This window comes from Hemiscyllium ocellatum, chromosome 9 (assembly GCF_020745735.1).
Source record: "Hemiscyllium ocellatum isolate sHemOce1 chromosome 9, sHemOce1.pat.X.cur, whole genome shotgun sequence".
NCBI lineage: Eukaryota > Metazoa > Chordata > Chondrichthyes > Orectolobiformes > Hemiscylliidae > Hemiscyllium > Hemiscyllium ocellatum.
Window position 1 is genome coordinate 17,536,637 of NC_083409.1, and position 15,498 is coordinate 17,552,134.

General features: G+C 45.8%; 1 pseudogene; it reads right to left on the minus strand.

Moving 5' to 3' along the window:
* Positions 1-737: 737 nt before the first annotated feature.
* Positions 738-13,113, minus strand: LOC132818906 (immunoglobulin kappa constant-like; annotated as a pseudogene).
* Positions 13,114-15,498: the final 2,385 nt, after the last annotated feature.

Sequence of the window (15,498 nt, forward strand, 5' to 3'; positions counted from 1 at the left end):
TAACACACCCACATTCACAGTGACACCTCAGGCAGCATTATGTAAAACACGCACACTCAACTGAGAGAGACACACAGCCTCCATTCTCAGTGACTGGCCTTAAAACATTACAGGTACTATCCAGCATGCAGCAGAGAGCGCACAGTGCTATCCCAGCAACTCTACCTGGATCAAAAGAGTGAAGAGGGAATGCCTCAGATTGTAATTACAGAGTCCCAACAGCTTTCAGTTTCTGTTTTGTTTGAAAACTTGCAACCTCCACAGTTTCCAGATCAAAGGGATCATTTGAAAATGATTGATGATTAGCTGTCAGTCCATACTACAATGAAAGTCTTACTGATTGACAGACCAAACAGCCAATTGTGACAATGCTGTGCTGAAATGCATCCAATCAGCTGAAGGGAGTGGTCCATTTCCAAAGCACACAGAAACAGAGACTGAATCTTCTTCAACTTTAATCTGATTTGATTGGCTTTGGGAGAATAAACACTAAAATTAACAGCCCAGACAGAGGAAGCTGCTCAAATTCACAGCCACAATGGTGCTTGAGGAAAACACTTGTGGAGGTTTTCTCAGTAACATGAGAACCCTGTCCCTTTAAACAGTGATAAAAACCTTGAATTGGAACTGGTGGCTGAGCAGGAAGGGGATCTGTTTTACTGAAGCAGAGACTTCAGAGGTTCACATTGTTTTGTACAGCTGGCACTTTTCAACATCTTCAAGAGATTTTACTTAGCATCACAAGTCAACCCTGACCCGTCAAACACTCCCAGAACAAGGACAGCATGAGGTTTTACATAGGATAAAACTCTCTCTACGCTGTCCCAATGAACTGCCTGAACTCCTGAACCTCAGAAGTGTTCCCTAGACCAGTCCTGAGAAGGAGGAGCGTTGACATTCAGTGCTGACAATGACCTTTGTCCTGCCAGCTCAGCCCTGTTCTGTTTAAAGTTGGGTCTCCTCTGTGGACTGTCTCAAACACTCTACACACATTCTGATCTCCTGATGCTCTTGCTGAGGGGAGAGGGGAGGGTCACGTGGGTGAGGGCACAGGAGAAGCGAGCGTCGGACTCCCAGTCAGACCCAGAGAGGGTCAGCAGGCTGCTGACACTGTAGGTGCTGTCCGAAGCTCGCAGGTAGTTGCTGGTCTGAACCCCGTCCGAAATGACTGCACCGTCCTTCTTCCACTGCACCTCCAGCTCATCGGGATAGAAGTGATTGGCAAGGCACACCAGGGTGGCAGTGCCCTTGGCATTGACCTGCTCCAGGGAGGGGGGCAGCAGGGTCAGCTTGGGCTGAGAGTTCTCACGGCCTGAAAGACAAGAGAAACAATTTTAATCCCTGCCAATTGAAGAAACTTCAACTCTCAGAACATTCACTGGTAAAATGTTTGAACATTTGTATCCAATACCGACCAAACCCGACAAAAAACCAGGTATTGTTTAAATTGTTTCTTGGGAGTGAGTGTCACGAGCAGGGCCAGCATTTATTTCTCATCCCTAATTGCCCCGAGAAGGTGATGGGGAAAGACAAGGAACAGGTTTGGACCCTTGTTTAGGGAATGAATGTGGGCAGCTGGAAGGGTTCTCAATGGGGGAGCAGTTTAGTGACAGTGACCAGAACTCAGTGAGATTGAGAGTTGAGATGGAAATGGAGAACCACGCAGCAAGTGTTAACGTTTTCACTTGGGAATGAACTATTTTACTAAACTGTGCGATGATTTAGTAAAAGTGGACTGGAACCAACGCCATGATGTGAAATCAGTGTCAGGGCAGTGGGATCCCTCAAAAGAAAAGACAGAGATTGTTCAGAATCTGTTCCCACAATGAGTAAGGGTGGGACTCCCAAATCTAGACTCTCAGCCTGGGATGTCAAAAGGCAGCCAGAGTAGGGAAGACTAAACAGGGAAGGTGATGTTGGTTATCTGGAGATCAAACCTGCAGAAAGTCCAGAGGAGGATCGAAAATGCGGGGGTGACATTGAACAGGACCTGAGGAAGGCAAAGACAGGATTAACTATGTCCAACTGAATCAAAGAAATCCCAACAAACAAGAGGATTTGGGATCATGTCCTGACATGGATTAAGAACTGGTTGGCAGACAGGACAGGAAGAGTGAGTCTTTTTTTGAATGGCAGATATTTACCAGTTGGGGTACCACAGGGATCAGTCCTTGGTACCCAGTTATTCATAATATATAAGAATAGGGTCAGAGTCAGGGAGACCCAAAAGGCCCAACGGATCATTGTGTCAAAAAACAACTCAATACTTCTCATCAATTTGCCAGCATGAGGGAATTAGATGCAGTATGTGTTCAAGAAGGAATTCGATACAGTTCTTAAGATTAATGAGTTCAAAGAATGTGGGGAGCAAGCAGGAACAGGGGACAGTGTTGGATGATCGGCCATGATCATATTGAATGGTGGAGCAGGCTTGAGGGGCCGAATGGCCTACTACTGGTCCTGTGTTTTATGTTTCTGTCTGTTTCTCAGATAATGAAGGAATGTCTCTCGTCAGCTTGAGGCTGGAAGTCAGATGTGTGTGCAGGTGGACGATGTGGCCATGGTGATTAATGAATGCAGGTCAGTGAGGTGCTTCAGAAAACACATGGGATAAACAGTTTTTCTTTTTCCCTTGATGGAATGAGGGCATTGCTGGATCGGCAGCATTTATTGCCCATCCCTAATCGCCCAGAGGGCATTTTAGAGTCACCCACATTGCTGTGGGTCTGGAGTCACATGGGAAGGATGGCAGTTTCCTTCCCTAAAGGACATTAGTGAATCAGATGCTTTTCCCTGACAATCAACGATGGTTTCATGGTCATCATTACTCTCTTAATTCCAGATTTTTTAATTGAATTCAAATTCCACCATCTGCTGTGGCAGGATTCTGCCCTGGTCCCCAGAACATTAATCTGGATCTCTGGATTAACAGTTCAGCAATAATACTATTAGGCCATCACCTCCCTTATCTCATTTTTGGTTGAGAGTGAAAGTAAGAAATTTGTTTATTCTGGAACTGTATAAAACCCCAGTTAGAGCACAGTGAGAGAACAGGGTACAGTTCTGGTCACCACATTACAGGAAGGATATGATCCCCTGAGTGATGGGGACAGTGGAGGATTTTGTCAAGAATGGGAAGTTTTAGTTTTGAGGAATGATTGGTTTGTCTGGGACTGTTTTCTTTGGAACAGAGAAGGCTGAGGGGAGATTTGATCAAGGCGTGTAAAATGATGAGGGCCGAGATAGAATTGGTAGGAAGGACTGATTTCCATCAGCAGAGAGGGCAATAACCATGGGGAGAGATTGAAATGAATTGGGGACAGGGTTCGAGGTGAATTGAGGAGTAATTGTTTTCACCCAGAGCCTGATGGGACCTGGGACTCACTGTCTGAAAGGGTGGGAGAGGCAGAAACCCTCATCACATTGAAAAAACACTTGGATATTCACTTGGAACGTCGAAACATCCAGAGCTTTGGAGCAAGAGCTGGAGAGTGGGATGGAGCTCGATCCCTCTTTAACAAACCTTCGATTAACCACAGATGAGGAGAACTTTATCCGAGAACATTGGAGCAGACTCGGATCCACACACTTCAGGAAGGAGTCACATTGGGGTGTCTGTGTAGAAGGTTCTAGATTATATTTCAAACCTTGCTGCACACCACTGGGCTGAGATCAAGGGTGAAGCTGCATAGAGTCTCAGTGACCTGGGGTCAGGCAGGGTCACTGCTCCTAATGACTCCAGGCCTCCTGGAAGGTGAGAGTGCGCAGACAATGGGTGAGGTTCAGGATCAGGGGACTCTAACCTTAAAGAAAGACCTGCATTTGTGTAGCACCTGTCCCCAACTCAGAATGTCCCAAAGGCTCTTTCCAGCAGACTTTGCACAGTGAGATCCCAAACACAGTATGATAATTAGCAGAGAAATAGATTTTTAGTGATTTTTATTGGGGGATAAATATTAACCAGGTACACCAGAAGGAACTGCCTGCTCTTCATCCAACAGTGCCATGGAATGGCACCTTTCACATCTGAAAGACTCCCAGTTCAACCAAAAAAAAGGTTTCTTGAAAATGGAGTTGTAGGTAGATGTGTGTGCGTGTGGGGTGGGGAGGGAGGGGGGGTGACGAAGTAATTTAGTATGGTTTCCTTTACTGGGCAGTGCATTGAGTATTGGAGTTGGGAGCTTTTGTGGTTGTGCCAGACATTGGTTAGGTCACTTTTGGAATACGGTGTGTATTTCTGGTCTCCCTGCTGTAGGAAAAATATTGTGAACCTTAAAATGCTTCAGAAAAGTTTTAGAAGGGTGTTGCCAAGGTTGGAGAGTTTGAGCTATCGGAGGAAGATGAATAGACTGAGACTATTTTCCCTGGATTGTTGGAGGCTGAGGGTGACCACACAGTGGTTTATAAAATCATGAGGGGTATAGATACGGTGAATAGAGTAGATCTTTTCTTCAGAGTGGGTGAGTCCAGAACTGGAGGGCATAGGTTGAAGGTGACAGGGGAAAGATTTAAAAGGGACCTAAGGTTTCCATGCAGAGGGTGGTAAATGTTTGGAATGAGCTGCCAGAGGGAGTGATGGAGGCTGGTATGATTACAATATTTAAAAAGCCATCTGGATGGATATATGTATAGGAAGGGTTGAGAGCAAAATGGGCCTCATGCTGGCAAATGGGACTAGATTAATTTAGGGCATCTGGTCAGGATGGATGACTTGGACTGAAGGGTCTGTTTCCATGCTGCACATCTCCATAACTGTAATTGTATTTCAATCGAGCCCCTAACACCTCAGGCTCTCCCAAAGACATTTACATTTTGTTTTAAAACAAGTCACTGTTGCAATGTCAGGAAAGGGGCAGCCAGTTTCTACACAGCAAGATCCCACTAGAAGCAATGAAGTCAAAGAGCATTTTTCATGATATTGGTCCAAGGATAAATATTGTCCTGAACTCAACCCAAAGAGAAAGGAATTTGGTTCAGTTGGATGGAAAATGAGAAAATGGAAGGTAAAGGAGAAGGTAGGATTGCTGGTTAGTGATTGGATTGATTGTTACCAGAAAATAAAAGGAAGGGATAGAATTTTTGAATTTTAAAGGAACCATAAAAGTGCAGGGAAAACGAACAATAGAACAAACTTAAAGGGTTTGTATCTAAATGCACGAATCATTCTGAGTAAGGCAGACAAAGTGATGCCATAAATCGAGGTAAATTGAGTTTCCAAGGAATTTAAACTAGTTAAAGTGGAGGAGGGCTCAGGAAAGGCTATTCGGTTTCTAGAAGGCATACGAGGACAGAGAGTACAAAAAGGATCAAGAGTCGAGCATCAAGCACAGCAGATAAGAGGATAATGATGAGAAAGAAGGCAGTCAATGCAGGACTGAAGCTGTTGGACTTAAAAGCACACAGTATAAGCAATGAACTGGTAGTGCAGATTGAAACTGGCAGGTATGATGTTGTGGGTATCACAGAGACATGGCTGCAAGGGGATCCGGGCTGGGAACTAAATATCCAAGGATACATGTCCTATCAAAAGAACAGGCAGATGGACAGAGGGGGAAGAGTTGCCTTGTTAGTACGAAATTAAATGAAATCAAAGCAAGAAGTGATATAGAGTCAAAAGGTGTAGAATGTGTGTGGGTAGAGTTGAGGAACCGCAAGAAACAAAGAATCTGATGCAAGTTATGTCCAGATCTCCAAGCAGTAATCAGGGTGTGGGGAAGGAAATCAGTCAGGAGACAGACAAGCCGTATACAAAATGTCAGGGCAGACCTCAATGGATAGGTGGACTGGGTAGCGCGTCTCAAGAAAAGGATTTCATGGATGTCTACAAGATGGTTTTTGGAGCAGCTTGTGGTTGAGCCATTATGGAACAGGCAGTTCTGGATTCAGTGATGTGGAATGAGGCCAACTTGATTAATGAGCTGAAGGTTAAAGTATCCTTCTGGATAAATGACCATAATATGATAGAATTCCCCCTGTAGTTTGAGAGGGAAAAGCTGCAATCAGATGGATCAGTATTTCAGTTGAGTAAAGGTAAGTACAAAGACATGAGGAAGCAGCTGGCCAGAGTTGATTGGAAGGGGAGCCGAGCAGGTAAAATAGTGGGGCAGCAAACAGCAGAGTTTCTGGGGGTAATTCAGGAAGCAGAGTCAGAATTCATCCCAAAAAAGAAGAAACATACTAAGGGGAGGACAAGGCAACTATGGCTGGTGAGGGAAGTCACGGACAGCATAAAAGCAAAAGAAAAAAATGCACAATGTGGTAGAGAAAAGTGGGAAGCCAGAGGGTTAGGAAGCCTTTAAAAACCTGGAGAGGATAAATAAAAAAGCATTAAAGGTGGAGAAGGGGAAATGTGGGGGTAAGTTAGCCGGTAATACAAAAGAAGATTGCACGAGTTTTATCAGATGTATAAAATGGAAGAGGAAGGCAAAAATAGACATTGGAAAATGAGGCTGGAGAAAGTATTCTAGGAAGTGAAGAAATAGCAGAGGAATTGAATCGAAGCTGAAAGGTTGAATGTGGGTAACTCACCCAGACTAGATGAACGACATGAGTGTGTTCTGAAGGAGATCACTGAGTAAATTATGGAGGTATTGGAGATGATCTTTCAGGAATCGATGGAGTCAGGGTATGACAGTGTGGTGGACAGGGATCTGATGGGGGCAAGGGACTGGAAAGTGGCTCACATAACAGCCCTGTTTAAGAAGGGAGGGAGGAGGGAGAAGATGGGAAATTATAGGCCAGTTAGCCTAGACTCAGTTGTTGGTAAGGTTTTAGACTTCAATTTAAGGATGAAATTGCAGAGGATTTGGAGGTGCAATTGTAAACTAGGGCTGAGTCAACACGGCTTCATCAAGGGGAGGTCATGCCTGGCAAATCTGTTAGAATTCTTTGAGGAGGCAATCAGCCAGTCAGACAAAGGAGAGTCAAAGGAAGTAATGTATTTGGATTTCTAGAAGGCCTTTGACATTAGATAAGAGCATGCAGTGTGAGGGCCGAGGCACTGGCATGGACTAAGGACTGGCAGGTTGGCATAAAGCAGAGAGTGAGGAAAAATGGCCGTTGGTGACTGGTAGAGTCATGTAGGGGTCAATGTTGGGACCATAACTATTCACGTTATACATTAACAATCTGGATGGAGGAAGTGAAGACATTGTTGCTAAGTTTGCAGATGACATGAGATAGGTGGAGGGACAGGTAGTGTTGAGGAAGTGGGAAGAATGTAAAAGCTCCTGGATAGGCTGGGAGAGTGGACAAAGAAGTGGCAGATAGAATACAATGTGTTACAGTGTGAAGGTGTGCACTTTGGGAGGAAGAAGAGATGCAAAGACTATTTTCTAAATAAGAAAATCTTTTGGAAATCTAAAGCACGAACCTCATTCAGGTTTCCCTTCAGGTTAACAGGCAGGTCCAGTTTGTGCTTGGGAAGGCAAATGAAATGATAGCATTCATTTCAGTAGGGCCAGAATACAAGAGCAGAGATGTACTGCTGAGGCTGTGTAAGGCTCTGGTCAGACTGCATTTGGAATATTGTGAGCAGATTTCGGACCCATATTCTAAGAAACAATGTGCTGGCATTGGAGGGGTTTACAACAATGATCTTGGTGATGAAGGACTTATCGTATCAGATGTGCTTGAGGACTCTGGGTCTGTACTCAATGGACTTTAGAAAGATGAGGAGGGATCTTTTTGAAATTTACTGAATACTGATCAACCTGGATAGAGTGGATGTGAAAAAGATGTTTCCAAAAACAGGAGAGAGTCGGTAACCAAGGCACACCCTCAGTATGAAGGGCTGGCCCTTTCGAGCTGAGATGAGGAGGAATTTCTTCAGCCAGAGGGTGGTGAATCTGTGGAATGTATTGCTAACAGAGGGCAGTGGAGGCCAAGTCACTGAGTGTATTTAAGACAGAGGTAGATAGTTTGTGATAGTTAAGGGGATCGAACGTTCCTGTGGATCAAGCAGAGAATGGGGGTGAGAAGCATATCTGCCAAGATCAACTGGCAGAGCAGATTCAACGGGCTGAATGGCTGATTTCTGCTCCTATTTCTTAAAGTCTTCTGGAGAGTTTCCCCAAAACCCTGGAACACTTAACCCACTGGACTGTGAGCCCTGCTGGAGCTGTTTGTCATCAGAACTTTGCCAAGAGACAACCAAAGGGTGAAGAGAGTGTGCATTTAGGTGGGAACTTCAGAATGCTTCCTAGCTCCTGGAATACCATGAGAACAGAAAGTGTGGTCAGTGACAGCAGTTGGAACTCCGGGTTTCGGAGCTTGAGCAGCAGCTGGTGTCAGTTCGGAGCGTCCGTGAGGCTGAGAGCTCCATGGAGAGCACGTTTCTAGATGTGGTCACTCTTCAGCTTCAGCGAATGCAGGGTGAGAGGGAATGGGGGAGCAGCAGACAGTCTAAAAGGACCAGGCAGCTAGTAGAGGAATCCCCTGAGTGCATCGCACTCTCCAACCAGGATTCAGTTCAGAATCCTGATGAGAATGATGGTTCATCTGGGGAGTGCAGCCAGAGCCAAGCCCATGGCACCACGGGGGGCTCAGCTGTACAGGGGGTACAAGGAAGAGGGAGAGCGAGAGGAGATTCGAGAGTGAGGGCAATCGATAGGTGTTTCTGCAGTTGCAGATGGGAATCCAGGATGGTGTGTTGTCTCCCTGGTGCCAGGGTCAAGGATGTCTCTGAGCGGCTGCAGAGCACCCTGAGGGGAGAGGGGGAACAGGCAGCAGTTGTGGTCCACATCGGTCCCAGCGACAGTGGGAGAAAAGGGATGTGGTCCTGCAGTCAGAATTTAGGGGGCTCTGGAGGGAATTAGCACTGGGATCTCAAAAGTTAGAATCTCCGGATTTCTCCCAGTGCCCCACCCAAGTGAGAATAGGAACAGGAGGATAACACAGGTGAATGTGAAGCTGGAAAGACGATCCAAGTTGGAGGACTTTAGATTCTTGGGACCTTGAGACTGGGTCTGGGGGAGATGGGACCTGGACAGACCAGACAGCGTTGTTCCTGAACCGAGCTGGGACTGAGTTCCTTTGGGGTGATTTATTAGTGCAGTTGGTGAGGGTTTAAACTAACTTGGCAGGGCTGTGGGAGCCAGGAGGGAATAACAGAGAGGAACACCAAGGACCACAGAATCCTCAGAACAGTCAACAAATCACCACCCAATGGGAAAGATGCAGAGGAATACAAATGCAAGGAATTTACAGATATCTGCAAACATGATAGAGTCATTATAAATGGTTCTTTAATTTTTGAATATAGACTGGGGTAGTAGCAGTGTAACAGGCAGGGAGGGGCCAGAGTTGTGAGAGTCTGTTCAGGTGAATTTTCAGGTGGCATCGTGGCCAGTGAAGAAGGCTGTCTAAGAGTACAATGGGATCTTGACCAACTGGGCCAGTGGGCTGAGGAATGGCAGATGGAGTTTAATTCAGATAAATGTGAGTTCTGTACTTTTCAAAGCCAAACCAAGGCAGGACTTTTATGGTTAATGGTAGGGCCCTGCGGAGTGTTGCTGAACAAAGAGACTGAGTGGTGAAGGTGCAGGTGCAGGTGCATTATTCCTTGACAGTGGAGTCACAGGTAGACAGGGAGATGAAGAAGGTGTTGGGTATGCTTACTTTTATTGGTCACTGCATTGAGTAAAGGAGTTGGGACATGATGTTGCAGTGGTACAGCAGTTGGTGACGCCACTTTGGGAATAATGTGAACAATTCTGATCATCCTGAGATAGGAAGGATGTTGTTAAACTTAAAAGGCAGCGGAAAAGATTTACAAGGATGTGGCCAGGAATTGGAGAGTTTCCGCTGTCGGGAGAGGCTGAAGAAATGGGCCTATTTTCCCTGCAGCATCTAAGGCCTCGAGGTGACCTTATGGATGTGCAGAAAATCATGAAGGGCATGGACAAGGTGTATATCCAAGGTCTTTTCCTTGGGAACGGGAGTCCAAAACAAGAGGGCATAGGTTTAAGGTGAGAGGCAAAAGATTCAAAAGGGACCTGAGTGGTAACCTGTCACGCAGTGGGTGGTGTGTGTCTGGATCGAGCTGCTAGAGAAAGCGTTGGAGGCGGATAAAATTACAACATTTAAAAAACGTTGGGATGGGAACATGGATAGGAAGGGTTTAGAGGGATGTAAGCCAAATGCTGGCAAATGGGATGAGGTCATTTAGGATATCTGGTTAACACAGGCAAGTTGGACTGAAATGTCTGTTTCCACACTGTATGACTCCATGACTATGAGGGACTGGAAAAGCTGAGACTTTTTTCCCTCTAGTGTAAGAGTCTGAGGAGTGACCTTATAGAGGTTTATAAAATCATGAGGGACATAGATAATGTAAATCATTCAGGAAGCAGGTGAAATTTTGTAGAAATGGCAAAAATATTCCCAAAGATCATTCCAGGGATGAGGAACATCAGTTATTAAGATAGTTTGGACAATTTGGGACTGACTTCTTTGGAGAAGGCTGAGAGGAGATTTGTTGGAGGAATTAAAATCAGGAGGGGCCTGGATACAGTAAATAGGGAGAAAATGTTCCCAAGAGAAAGGATTGAGACCGAAAGACCACAGATTGAAGGCAATTGGGAAAAGTCACAAAAGTGAGATGGGGAACAACATTTTGGCCAGTGAGTGGTTAAGGTGTGGAATGCACTGCCTGAGAGTGTGGTGGAGGCAGCTTCAATTAAAACATTCCAAAGGGAATGAGACTGTTATTTGAAAAGGAACAATGTGCAGGGTGACAGGGAGAAGGCAGGAGAATGACACTCAGTGAATTGCTCATTCGGAGAGCCAGTCCAGATAGGATGGGCAGAATGGCCTCCTTGTGCACTGTAACAATTCTGTGATTATGTGATTGAGCAGAGTTAAAGCTGGGGGAGGTGGGAGCTCGGTGTCTCACTGTGCTGCTGCTGCTGCTGCTGCTGAGGTCAGTGAGATCAGAGACTGGGACAGGGAACCAGAACTCACATAAACTCTGCCCGTGTCCGTCACACTGAGACTGGCAGGAGGCTACTCATTGAATTCACTCCATGTTGCAGGAATGGGACCACAGGCTGCAAATGGACAGAGCTCCTCCACACGATGAGTAAAACCTACTGACTTATATCTTGCTGTTTAATGGGGTTATAGGACTAACGAAATACAGATGTACACCGTATGGGACGCGGTGTTCCTCAATCAAACATTTCCTTCACTGCAACACTTCAACAATTCAGTATTTGTGTTTTATAAATTGTGTTTAGAGATTGAAAGGGTTAATAACAGAGGATTGAGGTTTACTTCCTCAGTCTGAGCTTGGTTCCTTTACCGAAAGTAAGGCCAGCTGTAATGCTGCTGACAGTAACAGTCAGCGACATCCTCATTATGAACGTTGCTGATTGTCAGGGTGAAACTGGTCCCTGATCCACTGCCGGTGAATCACTCGGAGATTCCTGTGAGTTGAGTTGCTGCAGCATAGATCAGGAGAGAGGGTTTCTGACCTTCTCGCTAGTGGTACCAAGCAAGGTAGCTGCTAATGGCCCTACAGGTGATGGTTGCAGTCTGGCCCAGTCCCACTGACAGCACCGGGGGAGACTAGGTCATGATGATGTCCTCACCGATACCTGAGGGATCAGAGAGAAACACAGTGAAGTCAGAACTTTCACAGAAAGAGCCTGTCAAATGAGAGATTGTTGGAGACACTGAGCATTCCTCTGGTTTCAGCATTTTCCCTTCAATCACAAGTCAGTGGAACTGGAGTGAAATGGAGAGCAACTAAAGATTCAAGGTGGAAGGAGAGAGATTTGTACCTGCGACACAGAATGCCAGGGGCCAGATCAGCTGGATGTGTGAAATCATGGTGTGTGCTCCTGTCCCTGTGCCTGGTTCCTGATAAACTCTCCCTTCACTGGGCTCTGCTTTATAAAGCTGCAGCCTGTGAGAGTCTGACTGGGTGTTCCTCAGTGTGTAAATGGCATCAGGCAGAGAGAGCCACGTCAGCCCCTCACACTTCCTCTCTCTCTCTCTCTCTCTCTCTCTCTCTCTCTCCCTCTCTCTCTCTCTCTCTCTGTCTCAGAGAATCATTGATGTGGACAGCACTGAATGAGGCCATTTGGCCCATTGTGTCTGTGCTGGTAAACAAAGATCTGATGATCCTCCAGCTCTTGGCCCATTACCCTGGGGGCTACAGCAACACAAGGGAATATCTAAACACTGCTCCAATGTCCTGAGAGTTTGTGACTCAACCAGCCTTTCAGGCAGTGAGTTCCAGACTCCCACCACCCTCTGGATGAAAACATTTCTCCCTAACTCTTCTCTCACTCTCCAACTCGATTGGGCCTGGACTCAGAAGGATAAGAGGGGATCTGATTGAAATGTATCATATTCTAACAGGGCTGGGCAGGGAGGAGGTTTCCCCTGGTTGGGGAGTCTGGAACCGGGAGATAGTCTCAGGGGGATATTGGGTAGACCATTTCAGACTGAGATGAGGAAACATTTCTTCACTCAGAGGATGGTTAATCTGTGGAATTATCTTCCACTGAAGGCTATGGAGGACAAGGAACTGAATATATTCAAGAGAAAGAGAGAGATATTTGTTTTGCATTTTAACAGCATGAAGGGAATGGGGGGAAAGTAGGAAGATGACTTCAAGAGAGAGGATCAGCCATGATCATACTGAATGACAGAACAGTCTCAAAGGGCCGAATGGCCTACTCCTGCAGCACTTTCTTTGTGTCCATGTCTATTTTTCCTTCAATCTCTGTCCCTGGTTATTGAGTCCTTGACTCTTGTAAAAAGTGCCTTCCTACTCCCCCTATCACTGCCCTGAATAATCTTATCCCCCTCTATCAGGTCCCCTCTCAGCCTTCACTGCTGCATGGAAAACAACCCCAACCTTTCCAATCTTTCTCCACAGCTGACCCTCCATCCCAGGCAGCATCCTGGTAAATCTCTGCACCCTCTCAAGTACAATCACGTCCTTCCAAGAATGTGGTGACCAGGACTTGTCCCTCTGTCTCTGTCTCTCTCTCTCTTTCTCTCTCACTCTGTCTCAAAGCCACTCTCTCCAACTTACACTTCCTCACTCCGTCTCATAATCTCTATTTCTGCATCTTTCTCTTTCACCATCACTCGCTCCATTGCTCGCTTCAATTGAAAACCTCCAAATGTTAATTGCCCCTCTCTATTCTTCTCTCTGTCTCTCCCTCCCTCTCTGCACTCCAATCTACAGTCTCTCTCCCTCCTTCTCTGTCATTCTGTCTCTTACCATACTCATGTCTCTCTCTCTCTCTCACACTCAACCCTACCCATTCTCTATTGATTCTCTTCACTCTTGGTATCACTCTTTTCTCTATCCATCCTGATCAGTCACATCTTGTTTCTCTCTCTCTCTATCCCTCAATCACACCACGTCTACCTCCCTCTACCTCTCTCTTGGCCCCTTCACATATCACACACTGTCTCAGATGCCCCTCCCTCAATCACTCGATCACACACACAATTTGCCTCTACCTCTCTCTTTGTCTTGCTTCTCTGTCTTTCTCACAGTGTCCCAGGTGGTGAAAGTTGAATTCAGGATAAATCTCCCTCTGCTCTGCCCCACTAATGGATGTTAACCCTTGACCCAAAAGCATGTCTTTTCCTGGAGTAACTCCCCATTTCTCACATTGACCAGGGATTGACCTCATTCAGGACGATGGACAGATTCTTGTCAAATGAAGGGGAGTTCTGTTCTGTTGGCCCATTCTCACTGGGGACTGGTTTGGACACAAACCTCATTCCATGAAGGCCCAGCAGAGAGAGAGGAGATCCTCAGGCCATCAGTGTGAGCTGGAGGGACAGGACAATTTCTGACCCAGTGACCCAGCCTGTCCATCCACAACATATTCCAATCCTTTTCCCTTTCCTTCCCCTTCCATGATCAGTCTCTGAATCAGGCTTTTTGACTGGGATGAGCGCTGGAGCATCACACAGTTACAACAGAAAGGAACTGACTACATACCCACCATGTGTTCATGACGTACTGGACTCTCCAACAGAGTCCACTAAACATGGAATTTAGTACACAAGGCTGATCGATATAGAGACATGGGCCTCCTTCCCACTGAAGTTCCCAGAAGAGACCAGTAAACATGAGCTCCTTCCTGCTGGAACCTCCAACAGAGACCAGTAAACATTGGCCTACTTCTGATTTGATCCTCCAAGAGAGATCAGTAAACATGGGCCTCCTATTCATTGGACTTACCAATTCAGACAAGTAGATGACTGAGTTTTTGAAGAAGTTATCACAAACTTAGATAAAGGTAGAGCAGTACACTCTGTCTACTTGGACTTTAGCAAGGCCTTAGACAAGGTTCCTCACGGTAGATTGCTCAGTAATATTATATCACATAGGATCCAAGAAGAGCGAGCCAATTGGATATAAAATTGGCCTGATGGTAGGAAGCAGAGGCTGGTGAGAGAGGGTTGTTCTTCAGACTGGAGGCCAGTGACCAGCCGTCTGTCACAAGAATCGATCCTGGATCCACTGTTGTTCATCATTTATATGAACAATTTGGAGAGAAAATAGCAGGAATGGTCAGGAAGTTTATGGCTGACATTAAAATTGTTGGCATCGTGGACAGGGAAGAAGGTTATCGAAGAGTGCAATGTCATCTTCATCAACTGGGCCAGTGGGTCAACAAATCCAGATGGAAATTCTGATAAATGGAAGGAGTTACATTTTGGTAAGGCAAACCAGGGCAGGAATTACACAATTAATGGTACAGCCATGGGGAGTGTTGTTGAACAGAGAGACCGAGGGGTACAGGTACATAGTTCCTGGAAAATGGTGTCACAGTTAGACAGGGTGGTGAAGAAGGTATTTGGCATGCGCACCTTCACTGGTCAAAGCAGGGAGTACAGGAGCTGGGACATCATGTTACAGCTGTATAAGGCATCGGTAAGGCCACATTTGGTCACTGTGTACATTTCTGCTCACCCTGCTATAGGAAGGAAGTCATTACGCTGGTTTGAATAAAAGAAAGATTAACAGGGATGTTACCAGGATTGGAGGGTTTGAATTATAAGGCGAAGATGGATATGCCAAGATGTTTTTTCCAGGGAATGCAGGAGATTGAGGGGTGACCTTATATAGGTTTATAGAATCATGAGGGTCATAGATAAGGTAAATAGCCAAAGTCTTTTCCCCAGGGTAGGAGAATCCAGTACTAAAAGGAATAGGTTTAAGTTGAGGGGGGAAAGGATTAAAAGGAAACTGAGAGACAACCTTTTCACACAGAGGTTGGTGTGTATGTGTAATGAGCTGCCAGAGGAAGTGGTAGAGGGGAGTACAGTTACTACATTTCAAGGAGATTTTTACAGCAACATGGATAGGAAGGCTTCAGAGTGATTTGGGCCAAACACAGGCAAATAGGATTCGTTCAGTTTTGGAAACTTGGTCAGCATGGATGAGTTGGGCTGAAGGACCTGATGCCATGCTGTAAACCTCTATGACTCTATGATGATGTATATATGAGCCACCTT